The sequence below is a fragment of the Onychostoma macrolepis genome, chromosome 13 (genome assembly GCF_012432095.1).
Source record: "Onychostoma macrolepis isolate SWU-2019 chromosome 13, ASM1243209v1, whole genome shotgun sequence".
NCBI lineage: Eukaryota > Metazoa > Chordata > Actinopteri > Cypriniformes > Cyprinidae > Onychostoma > Onychostoma macrolepis.
In genome coordinates this window covers 22529265-22537671 of record NC_081167.1, presented here as the reverse complement: position 1 = coordinate 22537671, position 8407 = coordinate 22529265, and positions in this window count along the sequence as shown.

The window sequence follows — 8407 nt, the reverse complement described above, 5'->3', positions numbered from 1 at the left end:
ATGGCTTCTTTGGTGCATGTGTTTGGAAAGTCGGTTTTGTGCAGATTTCTCGGTGTGTGTGTCAATATAAAATATCATATATTTCACTAGTTGAAGGATTCCAGGAATTTAATTTAGAGGTTTGCATGGTTTCAAACAATGGGGCTAAAATACGTCATGCTACGAAATGTTGTTTCCCAAGAACCCAGAAAGAAAGACAAACCAAGGATGATTTGATATCTTTTCTACCAATATCCAAGTTGGAGACAAACATAACTCTCCATGTCACAATGGTAATTCAGTGCACAAGCAAAGATATTGCGTGACGAGACTTAATCATTTGAGAAAATTGGTTTGTCTTAGATATTGTGCCATCTTTCAAAAGATTTCTTCTGGAAGTACCACTTGGCCAATTCAAAATGCTTATTTTGCCATTTAATAGTAAGAGTCTGTTGGTCTCATGTGGTTCCATTCAAGCCCCAGAGAGTGATATTTCATCCAGAGCTGAGCAAACATGCACGCTATCAAAACACATCACAGCTGAACATATTGAATATCACTTGGGATGTTGACATAAGTTCTACCAGTTTCCATACACTGAACGGGTGCATTTCAAAACTGGGTTAGTGTGACATGGACAGGATTTCCCTCAGATTCATCTCTAGTCCCATAACATTTCTCTATGCACTGATGCCTCTGTAATGATAATTCTGTCATCTCTGTGGCGATTTCTGCAGCATCTTCGTTAGTCCATTCTTGTTCACCCAAGAGGCCACCTAACCTTTGCACCTAATCTTTAGCATGACCAATATGCATAAACCAATTTGTAATATACATAAGCTATATCTTAACTTGTTTTCACATATATAAACCTTTTTTATTGGTGCATAATTTAGGGTGTTTATATCATGTATGTATTTTGTGTTTTTTTTTTCTTTCAGATTTTTTTCTTTCAATTAAAACAACAGTATGCTGAGGTTATGTAAGCCAGACTCCTTTAACCTGTGTTTTATTACCATCGTTCTACCTTCAGAATCTGTGGTATTCAAAAAGAATACTTATTGCTTATTTGATAGCAGGTTACGTAAGTTGTGAAGAACCCACAGGAGATGGAATGTTCCATTATGATGTTGGAGATCAGCGTTGAGCGAAGATGGAGGAATCTTACCAAAGCACAGATAAATAGACTTCTGATTTCATGCTGCTGAATATCCATCTGTCAAAATCACACAGTGTGCCATAAAACTGAACACCAAAGCGCCTCATAAGGAACTCTTTACATAATGTTGGGTTGTAAAATGGATCTTTTCAAGATATTCTCAGGGGGAAAGAATTGTCTCTTTGAACAGTCACAAAAAAAGTGATCTGCTGAGTAGCTTCAGAATCATGAACGAATTGTTGGATCTTTATAATGATTCAGTTGAACAAAGAGTTTAACAAAACTTGACATCTTCACGAATCGGACTGAATCTCACTGAAACTAGAACAATTCATAATCTGATATGCATTAATGGATTTGGATTGAACCAATTTTCCACTGATATGGTGGAAACTGTGAAAGTTACTTTAAAAGCATTTTATTTAAGTGTGAATAAACCTTTCAGATAAGAAATTTAGATTGGAGATTAAAATTAGTAGTTTAATGTAAACGAAAATTGTATTTCAGTTCTAAATTAAATGTCTGTTATTATGAAACCATGCAAGATAATAAATTCAAATATTATTAGAATTAAAATTTTATTTTAAAAAAAACATAAATAGCTTACACAAGACTTTATGCTGAATTTTTAAAAACTGATTTTTAAACTTTTTAAACACTACAACACAGTAGTGATTCGAACGTCCCATTACTGCTGCAAAATGAATGAAACATCTGTCAGCACAATGCAGAAAACCCATGTAGCTACATGGAAATTCAAAGAGTTGCATGACAATTCATTTTTAGCAAGGCTTTAATCTTCCAGTTGCAGATTATATATCACTTACCAGCTCGTAATAAATCTGTGACACTGTAGGTTTGCATTTTCTTGCATGCACGAAAGGGTTAATTAACCAATAGGGGAACAGCTGTTCAGCATTTTCCAATTATATGCAGTATGAGACACAAAGGAGTCAAGATGATTGGTCACACTTGTGGCTCATGATGCTGAATGCATCTGAATGCCATCCAGTTGTTGATTTCCTTTTTCTTCTGCACAGAAACCAAACCATGCCTGAAGACAGACAAAATGTTGAAGAAAGTTACTGTATTTACGAAGAACAATAGCATTATAAAATAAATCTGAGTTGGAGCTTTCTGACTCTGTTTAAAACAAAATGAGGCAAAGAGAGAAAGTTAGCAAGACAGAGAGAGTGAGAGAATAGGCCGGTCTGGGAAGGAGGAGCTCTGGCCCTGGGTCCCTGGGCACAGAAGGTGCTGCAATGCTGCATTACTAACAGTCTGAATGGGAAGCACCTCTCAGCTTCATTTCCTTTCTCTCTCTCTCTCTCCCCCCCACACTAAAAAAATATCTAGTCTACAACACAAACGCAAGGCAGACATGCTCCTCTGTCTCTCCTTCTCAGACTTTGAAGCTCCAGTGCAAAAATCCACACTACTTCCTGTCCTATTTAGTTTAAATCGTGGTATTCATGTCAGATGCATACCAACATTCAGCTGCACTCCTTCAGTGTCAAAGAGTTCAGTTCCATGATCAATTTTGGTTCTTTCTCATTTATAGTTTGAAGAATAAATGGCTCTTAAATGTTCATCTCTCTATGAATAACAAGTCTATAAAATGTATGTAAACATATATATGTCAATAGTCATTTTTTTCAATGTATTATTTATTATTTATTAATTTTATTGTTACCACACACACACACACACACACACACACACGCACACAAATGGTTTCTTCAGCCGTTCTTTGGGGTGGTTATATAGCACCGCTACCTTATAAATAACCTGTTAAACCCCTGAATAGTTCTTTAAAGGTTCTCTAACTCTCTCTTAGTCTAGTTGGGGAAAGGATTAAAAATGACATTAAAATACAGTGCATTTCCAGTGAACGTGGTTCTCATCCTTTTTGCCCCCAAGGCCCCCTATAAGGTAATATTCCAGGGCCCCCACACGAGAAGTTTTGACATCAGAAAAGCATAAAAGTGATTCAAAACAGCTTTTGCCATTTGTAGTAAATTCCCATTCACAGAGAGTGGAGTAACAAAGCTAAAATCTAAGGAGGAGAATGGGGTTCCTCCTATAGTTCTACATAGCAACATTTGAAAAAGCAATAAAATCTTACATAAATCATTCTAATATTATATGAATAAACCCCTAAATACCTTCAGAATATATACGTATATGCCAAGTTTTGTCTTGAAACTCTATTTGGCGCAGACTGATGGGTCCTTAACGCAAACTGATTATATTCACAGCATTAAACTATTTTTCACAAGCTGATTGTTGCATATGCAGCCAATAAGCTTGCTGCTTTATATTTAAATAGCTGGTTAGCATTCACTAGAGCAGTGTTTCTCAACCTTTTTTTCTGCTGCGGCACAGTTTTGATATGTAAAAAATCCCACGGCACACCACTAAGCATTAAAAAAAAAAAAAAAAAGATAGCCCAATAATTAAACATTGTGTCATCAGAGTTGGTATTTTGGCTTTATATATGATCAGTCACTTGCACTTAATTTCTGAAAATCATACTCAGATGGAGTTAACAAGGTTTTTGACTACCAAATGATGGAGATCTGTGTTTTGGCCATCATTAGAACGGCCGCATCTGAGGCAGTTTATTTTTCATTTTTTCGCATTATGTTTTCATCAATTTGCAGATTATAAAGTTTATTGTAGCTATATGGGCACTCAGTTTCTTTTGTTGTTTCATACATTTGGCCAAAATCTCATGATATAAATAACGAACTGCTATGCACAGGATATTTAAAACATACAAAAGTGTATTGGCTACAATTAGACAGCAAATGCTAAGATTCCTCTCTGCTCTTCAAACAAACAGAAACATTAGCCTTTATAGACAGCGTTTCTTGAGTAAAGGAAACGGTGTACTTATTCAAACATCAGTTCTTTATTTACCCTGGCATTGTGAAGAAGTAGACGTCTGTCTCCAAACTGCGTATTGCGGCGCTTCATTCTGAATGGAGGTGGGGCGGAGTTATGAGGTTTGACTGACTAATTGAGGATCCAATGGCGTTACAAGGTTTAGTCACAAGATCTTTTGAGTGCTTTTCATTGGTTAAATATTTGTAAAACCCACAAACAGACATAACGATGACCAATAGCACTGATTTAAAATAATAATAACGAAATATAATAGAGATAAGGAAGTTTTTGATCATTTGGTTGGGAAACACTGCACTAGAGCATTCCGCAACGTGCTTTCAGAGTTCCTCTGAAACCCTCCACCTTCCCCAGCTCCACCTGTATAGATCTGCCGTGGGTTATTACAGTATATATGCTATTTGTGCAGCAGTAGTATGTCTTAAATACTCACAGCACCATATCAGCATATGTATTGGCAGTAGCAAGTTCCTGTACTTGATTTGCAGCAGCAATAATCTACAACAACAGCAATATTTTGCTTGCCTGTAGTGTCTTGTGTTCATATTTTCCTCCAATTAGGCAAGAAGAATAATTCTTATATGTTTATAATTCTGTATGAATGACATAAAAGAAAATAATCTTTGAAAATTATATTTTAAATTGTCTATTCACGGCTTCAGTGTCTCAGAATTGGATGTTAGAACTGACAAGTAGGAAAAACTTGTATGTTGTTGGAGAGAATCTGACAAGTTTAAAAAATATTTTCTGGCAGAGGTCACATAATCAAATGACTTCAGTTACAAGAAACATCCCACAGCTGCCTTCCGCATACACTTTCCCTCACAATATGGACAATACAAATAAAAAGAACAGAAATGTTCATTGTAATTGAGTCTTGAAGTCTGGGAGCTCGATGACCTAACCTCACACAACTCAATGTAAAACCACCCTAAACTAACATGCTATTATTTGAAAAGAGCAATAAAGTATCTAAGGGTCTGACTGTTTTCTCTTACAGGGGATCCAAAAGTCTGAGACCACATTGAAAGGGTGGATTGTTTTTCATTTAAACCTGGAAATAACAGAAACCTAAAGTAATAGTTCATCCAAAAATGAAAAGTCTGTCATCATTTACTTCCCCTCATGTCGTTCTGAAACTGTATGTTTTTTTGTCCATAGAATGAATATCAATGGGGTCAAATACTGTTTCCACATCAATTTCTAAAGGAAAAGTGTCAAATGTTTTTATGATCTATTAAACATCAATGGACCTCAGGGAAAATATGATAAATGAAATGATAAAATTACATATTTAAAGTCTGGTGGTCTAACACACACACACACACACACACACACACACACACACACTCAGACATTCTTATGGTTATGTCTTTGTTCTGACTTCCAACATGTCAAGTTCAGCAGCTGTGTCCATCTGTTCCTAATTTCAGTGTCAGTCACTGTCTGCAGGGAAAGCAAGCAAAACTGCCTGATCCAGTGTTCCGTTTGGCCGTCTGGCGAACATTTTATCAATGTAACCCAGCATCTACACATCAGAGAGTTCAGACGGTTCCTTCCAAAGCATCACATGCAGCATAAAGCTAAAATATCAGAACTGGACTTTGTTAAAACTGACAAGCAGTAAATATTGTATGTTGCTGGAGAGAATCTAAAAGCGAGAGTCTTAAAAATATTTTGTGGCAGAGGTCATACAATCAAATGACTTCAGTTACGAGAAACGTCTCACAGCTGCATTCTGCGTACACTGACCGTAGTTTAGTACACCATATGCTTGATATGAATAATAATAACTGAATCATTTTATTTGTTCTGCTATAGTGAAAGTCTTGAACTTCCTGTGACTGATGACCTAACCTCAGAGGGTTCATTTACACCTTAATGTAAAAGAACCTTATATATCGTTTTCTTTTTTGTCTCATTTTCCAGTAAAATATTTAAACAGTCTTATATAAGATATATTCCTAAATTAAATGGTATGTATATATATATATATATATATAAAATGTTAGGACACCCTATTGAATTCCATGGTTTTCCTTAACAGGACATTATAATAATAAAAAAATAAAATAAATTTGGGAAAATAAAACCTCAGATGAACAACAACACATGACATATTGCACCATGTCATTGTTTATTTAACAAAAATAAAGCCAAAATGGAAAAGCCATGGGTGACGAAATTAGGACACCCTTACTGTTAACATAGGAATTAAGAGGGTAAGTAGCAGTCAGACACTGCTAATCAAATGCCTTTGATTAAGTGATCATCAGCAAGTGTGAGCACCTTTATAAAAGCAGAGGTTTTGGGAGTTTGCTGGTCTGGAGCCTTCAGGTGTGTGTTAAAATAATGCTAAGAAGGAAAGACATCAGCAATGATCTTAGAGAAGCAATTGTTGCTGCCATCAATCTGGGAAGAGTAATACGACCATTTCCAAACAATTTGAAGTCCATCATTCTACAGTGAGGAAGATTATTCACAAGTGGGAGACACCAATCCTCCCAGGAGTGGACATCCCAGCATGATTAAATGATTATTTCAAGTTATTGCTGCTAAAAGTGGATCTACAGGCAACTGAATCATAGGGTGTCCTAACTTTGTCACACATGGCTTTTCCATCTTGGCTTTATTTTTGTTAATCAAATAATGACATGGTATGATGTCATGTGATATTGTTCATCTGAGGCTTTATTTCCAAATTTTAAGACTTTCCAAGGACCAGATAATTTATTTTATTATCCATTGATACAGAAAACCATGGAATTCAATAGGGTGTCCTAACATTTTCACATGACTGTGTATAAATATATATATATATATATATATACACATACTATCTCTCTCTCTCTCTATAGTTGTTTTGGTTTTTGTATTTGTTTTGTGTGTATAAATTAGGGATTGATTGTGTAATGTTGTTGATAACTGTAATAAAGGTGTGTTGAAATTCAAATTCTCTCTCTATATATATATACAGGTGCTGGTCATATAATTAGAATATCATCAAAAAGTTGATTTATTTCACTAATTCCATTCAAAAACTTGTATATTATATTCATTCATTACACACAGACTGATATATTTCAAATGTTTATTTCTTTTAATTTTGATGATTATAACTGACAAAGGAAAATCCCAAATTCAGTATCTCAGAAAATTAGAATATTACTTAAGACCAATACAAAGAAAGGATTTTTAGAAATCTTGGCCAACTGAAAAGTATGAACATGAAAAGTATGAGCATGTACAGCACTCAATACTTAGTTTGGGCTCCTTTTGCCTGAATTACTGCAGCAATGCGGCGTGGCATGGAGTCGATCAGTCTGTGGCACTGCTCAGGTGTTATGAGAGCCCTGGTTGCTCTGATAGTGGCCTTCAGCTCTTCTGCATTGTTGGGTCTGGCATATCGCATCTTCCTCTTCACAATACCCCATAGATTTTCTATGGGGTTAAGGTCAGGCGAGTTTGCTGGCCAATCAAGCACAGTAACACTATGGTCATTAAACCAACTTTTGGTACCTTTGGCAGTGTGGGCAGGTGCCAAGTCCTGCTGGAAAATGAAATCAGCATCTCCATAAAGCTTGTCAACAGAAGGAAGCATGAAGTGCTCTAAAATTTCCTGGTAGATGGCTGCGTTGACTGTGGACTTCAGAAAACACAGTGAACCAACACCAGCAGATGACATGGCAGCCCAAATCATCACTGACTGTGGAAACTTCACACTAGACTTCAAGCAACATGGATTCTGTGCCTCTCCACTCTTCCTTCAGACTCTGGGACCTTGATTTCCAAATGAAATGCAAAAATTTACTTTCATCTGAGAAGAGGACTTTGGACCACTGAGCAACAGTCCAGTTCTTTTTCTCCACAGCCCAGGTAAGATGCTTCTGACGTTGTCTCTGGTTCAGAAGTGGCTTGGTAGCCCTTTTCCTGAAGACGTCTGAGCGTGGTGACTCTTGATGCACTGACTCCAGCTTCAGTCCACTCCTTGTGAAGCTCTCACAAGTGTTTGAATCGGCTTTGCTTGACAGTATTCTCAAGCTTGCAGTCATCCCTGTTGCTTGTGCACCTTTTCCTACCCAAATTCTTCCTTCCAGTCAACTTTGCATTTAATATGCTTTGATACAGCACTCTGTAAACAGCCACACCTTTCAGTAATGACCCTCTGTGACTTACCCTCTTTGTGGAGGGCGTCAATGTTCGTCTTCTGGATCATTGCCAAGTCAGCAGTCTTCTCCATTATTGTGGTTTCAAAGAACAAGAGATACCCGGAATTTATACTGTAGGGATGGTCATTAATTGAAACTCAAATGTAAATATTCTAATTTTCTGAGATATTGAATTTGGGATTTTCCTTAGTTG